Genomic DNA, 7,778 nt, shown 5'->3' on the forward strand with positions numbered 1-7,778 from the left:
TCTGTTAACTCTTTTGGGTAGAGGATACATGTTTTGGACATGACACCTAGTTGCATGAAAAAGCTATAATCTCTTAAATTAGGAGATAAACATACCAAAGTATTTTTAAAGCCCTAAACATCAAAGAAGAGAACGAAACCATTAATCCCATCATAACCTCTAAGGGTTGGAAAACAAGGTAGGGGGATATTAAACATGTATTTTTCAAGCATTATTACACGGTATTCCAAACTCAAGATCCTTGCTTGGAGTGCTGCAAAGCCACCCAAAAATACCCTAACATCATTCCTTGCATGCCTTCAAAAGAGTAGTAAGGGGAATCTGATCTATGTTTAACCAATGAGAATGTTATGGTAGCCTTACAATAGGTGGTAAATGATAAATCCTTGAGGCTAGATGAGTTTCCATGTAAATTATATAAGGTGACCTAGGAATTCACTAGCCTTAACCTTATATGCTTCTATAAGGAAACCTTTATCCATCACTAGTTGGGAGGGCATGCATATTAGCCAAGGGAGTATCTTATTTATCCAAAAATATAGAGATCCTAAAATCATAAAAAAACAGTAGCTTATTAGCTTGCTAGATACATCTTACAATATCTTGGCAAAAGCCATTACGTTTCACTCTAAGCATCTTTTGCTCAAGATCATTTTGAATGAGCATACGAGTTTTATTTTAAAATATAATATTCTTGACAACCACAATGTCATTTAGAAAGACATGGAATAGATCTATTATTCTAGCATGGATGCCCTCTTCATAAAAAAAATATTTTGGGAAGGGTTATGTCTAAGTTAACCATCCTTTTATATTGGTTGTGCTCAAGGCATCAAGGTTTTGACCAATGTGATTGAACAATGTTGAAACCTTCTTTGCACGTGCCTTGGCTAGTCCTTCTATCAATTGGTGCAAATAAGAAGAAATAAATTTGTTTAGACTTGTTTATCAAGGTTGCTTAGTCTTAATAGTTTATGTCATGGTGATAGAAGCTTTAAGCTACTGGATGGATTCTCAAGTTTCACTCAATCAATTTCATAGGATATCCTCACTAGGGCCCAAAAGAGGGCAACTTTTCCATTGTAATTTTGTTAGTGAATACTTTATGACCATCATTGGAAGTTATGTACCTTGGATCTAAAATTGTTATTACATACAAGATATCCTGAAATTATTTGCACTTTATTCACATCGGAATCCTTAATGTAGGCTACCACCTTACAATGATCCTTTTATGGAAGGAATATACTCTTGTTCGCGTGCCTCTTTGAGGGGGAAACCTCCTAATGAGCTAAGCTCCAAAGACCTTCCATCCACCTAATAAGGAGGATTCTATCCTTATTTATAGTCAATCAATAGAATCATAATCATAACAACCTCCTAACTACCTAGTGGACCTTATTTAATGATGATCCATTGTATTTATACAATACTAACTACCATATTGGGCCTTAGTTAATAATATAATGGACCTAGTCCACCTTACATTGGATGGATTGCACTACTGTGGGCTCATCAACTCTCCATTATAACCCTAGGAAGTATTCCAACAATCCACCCGCTTTAGAAACGCGTTGCCCTAAATTATTGTTGTGAGGAGGTACAATCATAAGATAGGGTCCCATGGGTGAGCGTTGACTATAATCTTGAAGTAAGATAGAGAACCAAGTTCCAATGTACAAGTTCTAATCACCATGAAATAATAGAATGGGCCCACTAGGTAATTAAAATGAAATAATATAACAATTAGGGTTAGTTGGCACAAACCCCTAGGAACATTCATGAGAAAGCATAAATACACCTGAGTATCATTGTTTTTTGGAGGTGTGTTGGGATTTGTATTGTAGAGAGAATGGATTGTGGAGTGATTTCCTTCCATAAGTAGCATTTGATCATGTTTCCCTACCTTAAGGTTTATTCTCTTTATATTCTTGTGTTGTTTATGGTGAATGTTTGGATATATTTGGAGTTCAAGATTTTATTTTCGAAGTTTTCTAGTTTATTATCTCTTATGTTTATCAAGGATCACTACAGGATCCTCCCTAGGGGTGTAATGGGTGGGGGATGGGTGGGTGAAGGGAGGATCCCAAAATGAAGACCAACAATCTTTTCAAAGAACTATTAAATGCATTCATATGATTTTCACCACTTTTGGGTGGAGCATTTAATGGGTCAAGACTCAATGTTATAAGCAAAACCAACATCTTACACCTAAATGGCTTGACTCTACTAATGGGTCACAAATTCACCTAGACCAATTTTTTAAGTTTTTGGACATCATATTTGCTTTCTAGGCTTCCCCTCAAGAGCTCTGGGAGATGATCATGCAAAGAGTGGAAAATAATATCCATAAATTGATTACTTATCCACTTATGTTGACCACCAAATTTAGGATTTGTACTAAGGTTCTAAAGGCTCCATATGTTTACTCATCCTCTTGTTGGGTCCCTTCTAAATTAGCCTAAAAAAACCATGGGAAAGCACTTTGAAATTTTATTTAGTAGAAAACCTTAACCAGTAAAAGTGGAAAAATGTTTAGAGCTAGAACTATGACGTTCATCATCATTAGCTTCATCATTTACAATGCAATATATAAATCACATGTCATCAAAAATCTATTGTCTTGGATTAGATTACAAGCTTATTTCATTAATGGGAATTAGAAAACCGTGGGTTGAAAAACCATGTGCCAAAAAATAAAAAAAAGGGATACGACTCCACCCTTCAAACCCCAAATAGGTTTGGTTACTACCCCCCTCGCTATGCTTGATGGATACAAATTGTGCATGGGACTAGTCGCACAAAAAATTTAACAGATACCCAACATTCTCCCACTTTTTGTTTTCTTCACATACATGGGGCCCTAAGATAACATGATCAATGATCTCAAGTAGCAATGCCCATTGTTTCTCAACACCAATAAAACTTCTCTATGCTCATCGACTTAATTAAGTAATTTACAACATTCCTAAAAATGTCCACTTTCACCAACAACACATTCTTGTCTTCAAACATGTCTCTCACAAAATGATATTGAACATAAATATCCTTTGTCTTGGAATGATAATTTGACTTCTTTACTAAAAATATTACACTTTGACTATCACAATTTAACCTTACAAGTTGATGTGCAAACCCAATACCTAAACATAATATTTGTAACTATATCACTTCTTTACTTGCATGAGTGGTTTCCATACATTCAACTTTTGTGCTTGAGAGTGCAATGATAGACTCCCTCTTTCTCATTCAACTAATTTCTCCTCCAAATCTGTTGAAAACATAACCACTTGTAGATTTTCTATGATCAAAATATCTAGTATAGTCTGTGTCAATAAATCGATTTATGTCCAATACTTTGTCTACTCTAGGTCTTCCTTGGAAGCAAATTCCATAATCTATAGTGCCTTGTAAATATCTTGAAACCATCTTTACAACTATTGAATGCTCCTTCCTTGGTTTTAACATATAATTGCTTAAAACTCCCACTATACGTGTAATGTCCAATTTAGTACAAACTATTGCATACATCAAATAAGAAATGACATTGGCATAGAGAACATATGACATGTCGTCTTCCTCTTCCCATGTCTCGAGACACTCATCTATATATAAATTTTCACCTACAAGAATATGGATCTTGATCGATTTACATCCATGCATTTTAAACCTCTACAACATTGTTTAAACATATTTCCTTTGTGTTGTAGAGGCTACAACCACCCTCCAATTTTTTTCCTTGGCTTCGTTTTGGAGCCTCCCTACCAACCATCCTCAGCAGCATGTCTTGCAATTTCAAGTACACGAGCTTTAGTGGTTTTCTAGCAGATTACCAGCCTGTGCATGATAGCTTGTTGCATCCCCCTCACAGGCTGTTTCTTCGAACTTGGTCCAGCTGCAGGCTAAGCAGCTCCCTCAAGAAATTGCGCAATTCTGGAGGGGAACCAACCTTCCCTCCAGCAATTGCGCAACCCTGACTCGCAGCCTGCTGGGCTCTAAAATTGCGTAATCCTGCCTGTCAACCTTCACTGGAAAACTTGCGCAATCCAGCCCAACAAGACTACTCAGCCCAAAAATTGCGCAATTCTGGGCAGTAGTCAGCTACTCAGCCTAGAAATTGCACAATCCCTCTAGGACAACCAGCCCAACAACCAATAGAAATTTCACAAATCCACCTAGGACAATTGATCAACCCAGAAATTGCACAATACTGGGAGACAGTCACCTGTTCCTCTTAGAAATTGTATAATCCCTCTGGGACAACCATCTCTGCTCAGCCGAGAAACTGCACAGATTTTCATCCCAGGCATGCAGATCGATGCATGTGCCTTCAGGTTGACCAGTTCCCTCTGGGACGGAGAAAAACTGATTTGAATGCATGGACTATTTCCCCCAAGGAAGCATGCAAAGGCATCTCTTCATTCGGGGATCTATTTTCACCAACTGGAGGTTACATGCAAGGATCATTTCAGAAAACTCCCACTAAGTGTCGTATTTCCTAGATTTGTGGCATGCACATCACAACCTCGATTTTATCAAAACTCATCAAATGGATGTTGCAGAGCTCATTCCTCACATCAACCTTGTAGATCTGACATCCCATATTGCATCTAGGAGTCGTCGGCACATTCAACTCAGCTGTTTCGGGGTAAGCCCACTTTTCATGTATGGCACTGCGTTTTTGTCGCTTTTTGTGTTTCGCTTTGTGTGAGTGTTGTCTGCTTGATTTTAGTGAGCGCTTTTTGTTGTTTTGATGTATGTTAGCTTGTAGAAGCACCGTTTCAGTGTTTGTTCGCATCTCACTGCTGTCACATGCATGACAATGTTTTTTCATGGATGGTTGTTGTTGCAACGACTCACCTCACACACATGCATGCTTTCCGTTTTCTAAATCCTGCACTTTCCGTTTTCATGTATGATCATTCACTCTTGTTTTCACTCATCACACCATGCATTCAAACGCCTCATGTTTTTAGTCACCTGTGGGCTGGTTTGGGATGCCTTGACCTAGATTGTGCCCTGCCCGGCTAGCACTGCGCGTTTCTGGAAGCGAAGGCTCTGTCTTCCCTCTAGAAATTGCTCAAGTCTATCCCAACACTGACCTCTAGACTTGCATTATGTAATTATTTGAGGCAGTGTCCTGCTGGCCCCAAAAACTGCATAATGCAGTTTGCTGGTTGCATGTCACCACTGACTGAAATTGCGCATTGCGCAGTTTCAGTCCTCAGCAAGCTAGGATGGAATATGCATTACACAGTTCCAATAGTCAATCAGCCTCATGGCAGCTTGGATTGTGCCTTGCATAGTTTTTGTAGTCATTCTCCCAACCTCTCAGTGGAATTTGCGCAACCTTCATGATCAATCACACAGGTACATTGCAAGTCAGTTCTCAAGTTCGTTTTGGTTTTCGATTGATAGATTTCTTGCCATGAGTGTTGCCATGTTTCCAGGTATCATAGGTGTTCTTATGCCTCTCAGCATAACAGGTACAATGGTTTCTAGGAGAGCAGATTCGAAGATACCATTCAGAGCACACTTGGGGATGCAGTCGATCAAGTGTCTATGAACTTGCCTACCAACAAAGACATCAAGTTGTTCATAGAAAACAACATGAAGATAGGATGGCAACAACATCACAACAAACAACACCATCAACAATAGCTGAGGCAACATACCTACATGCAATGAATGCAAGAGGAAGGTTGTTGACAACATAGAAGCGGAACAAAGTTGCAAGCTCAAGCTGATCCACTTGTGATGAAAGCAACTTTGTGGATCGAGGTTATGAGGTGACAGTGTGACACGAAGATCACGTGAAGGTAGAGAAAGGAATAGAGGAGTTTCACGTGCTAAAGCAACAACTCGAGGAAGAACAAGAGCTGCACAGACAAGAGAATGAGTTACAGTAGGAACAGGTACAACAGGGGGTGCAACATGCACAGACGGATGAAACTGCACCTGTACAAGTTATAGATCCATCCCAGCAGCTGGCACAGAGCAAACAAGGTGAGTAGTGTTGTTGATCGCCTATAAGGGAATTCAAGAGCATGCATGTCATTGTGTGCACGCATGCGATCCAACCCATTTGGTAGACTCACCGAGGCAAAGACAAGAAGCAAGTCCTACTGGAGTTGAACATGTACTTCGACAAGTTGATGCGCATGGTCACCAACACACACTTGGATATCAACACAGACACTATGCATTAGTATGTTGCTGGTCCAACCACGCTCAAGATAATGATGCACATGATATCAAACAATTCGGACAGAGGGGGCATATGGGTGTACCAGGATGCAACTAAAGCAAGGGTTCGCTTTCAACAAGGTGTCACCATTGAGCACACATACACCATCACAAGAAACCAAGCATGGAATCAATTCACCACCATCAACCATAACATGGATGTCAAAGAGTTGGTCTCACCACAATGGTCCAAGTGTCAGTGATGTCTTGCATGGCTTGCTCAAGCCATTTTGTCTCACATGGGTACATGTGCATTGTAATGTAACATCTTGTCAAGTGGAAGTTCAAGTGTTGATAATTGAATGTAACAGTCATAGAGTAGTTGAAGAGTCATGAGGATAGATGAACAGTCTCACAGGGGAATGCCAAGGGTCACCACACCCTTTGTTATAAACAGTCCCTCATAACTCATTGTAAAGGATTTTGGTTAGCCAAGCTTCTGATAAGACTATCTTGGAGAGAGCTTGGATAGTATTGTAACGAGCCTTGGCTTTTCCACTGCACATAGCTAGTATATCTCTTTGGAGGAGCAGGCAGTTGTGGATGTAACATTCCACTGTCAGAACTAGTGGTTAGACATGGATGTATTGTATGACTGGAACTTACACTTCTTAATACAACAGAGCCAACACATTTCAAGCATATGTTGTATTGTATTCTATGCTATCTGGCTTACTCTAAATGCTATATGTATTTGTTTGCTCACGCATGCATGTATGGACTATTCTGTATAAGTATGTATGAATCTTTATGAAATGTGTTGTTGGTTTAACCATCACTTTGGATTGCTCGCTAACTTGCTTTCCAACTTGTGAAACATCTTCGCTCATGTATTCCCTTCCAATATGCATACTATTACAGGTTTCCAAGGGGTGCACTCACCTCACCCTCAGTGTGTTAGAACTTCTCATTCACCTTCCTTGACTTACTGCAGCTGTCACACCCTTGCTACCAACAGGGACATCTTACTTTCTTCTGTACGAAATCACGGTCAAGGAATTACTGTACGACCCACTACCGGGACTCCTACACTAAATGGTATGAGGTCTAATTGGGACTTCTTACCAGAGAGATACCCTTACATGTTGGCAGGTCTAGTACCGTCAACATTTTGGCGCTAGAAGGAGGGCCAGATGACAAGCTGAGTCCTCACATCTATTTTTAGTCTCTACATATCTATCATGACTAACTACTGAGTTCCTCTTCCACAGTGTATGTATTATGGAAATGACTTCATTATCTCAAAAAAGATCTTGGATAACTTGTCACATAAAAAATTTGATGGTGGAGGCCACATAGCCTTAGTTAGGCACGTAGACGGCGTTGTAGGCTCATGCGAAAGACATGGAATCTTTGAAGAGTACATGACCTGCGCGCTGTTCATCTACACGCTTTGAGGGCACCCCATGCACTGGTGTGCCACGCTGCCTGGAAAATATATTCATTCTCTTGCTCATCTGGTCACAGAGATAGACCATGCTTTCAATCACTTTAACCATAAAGCACTCAATCAAGAAATTCTGAAATTACAA

Source organism: Pinus tabuliformis, chromosome 4_2 (genome assembly GCF_031772625.1).
Source record: "Pinus tabuliformis cultivar Carrire ecotype Pingquan chromosome 4_2, CPIR1, whole genome shotgun sequence".
NCBI classification, from domain to species: domain Eukaryota; kingdom Viridiplantae; phylum Streptophyta; class Pinopsida; order Pinales; family Pinaceae; genus Pinus; species Pinus tabuliformis.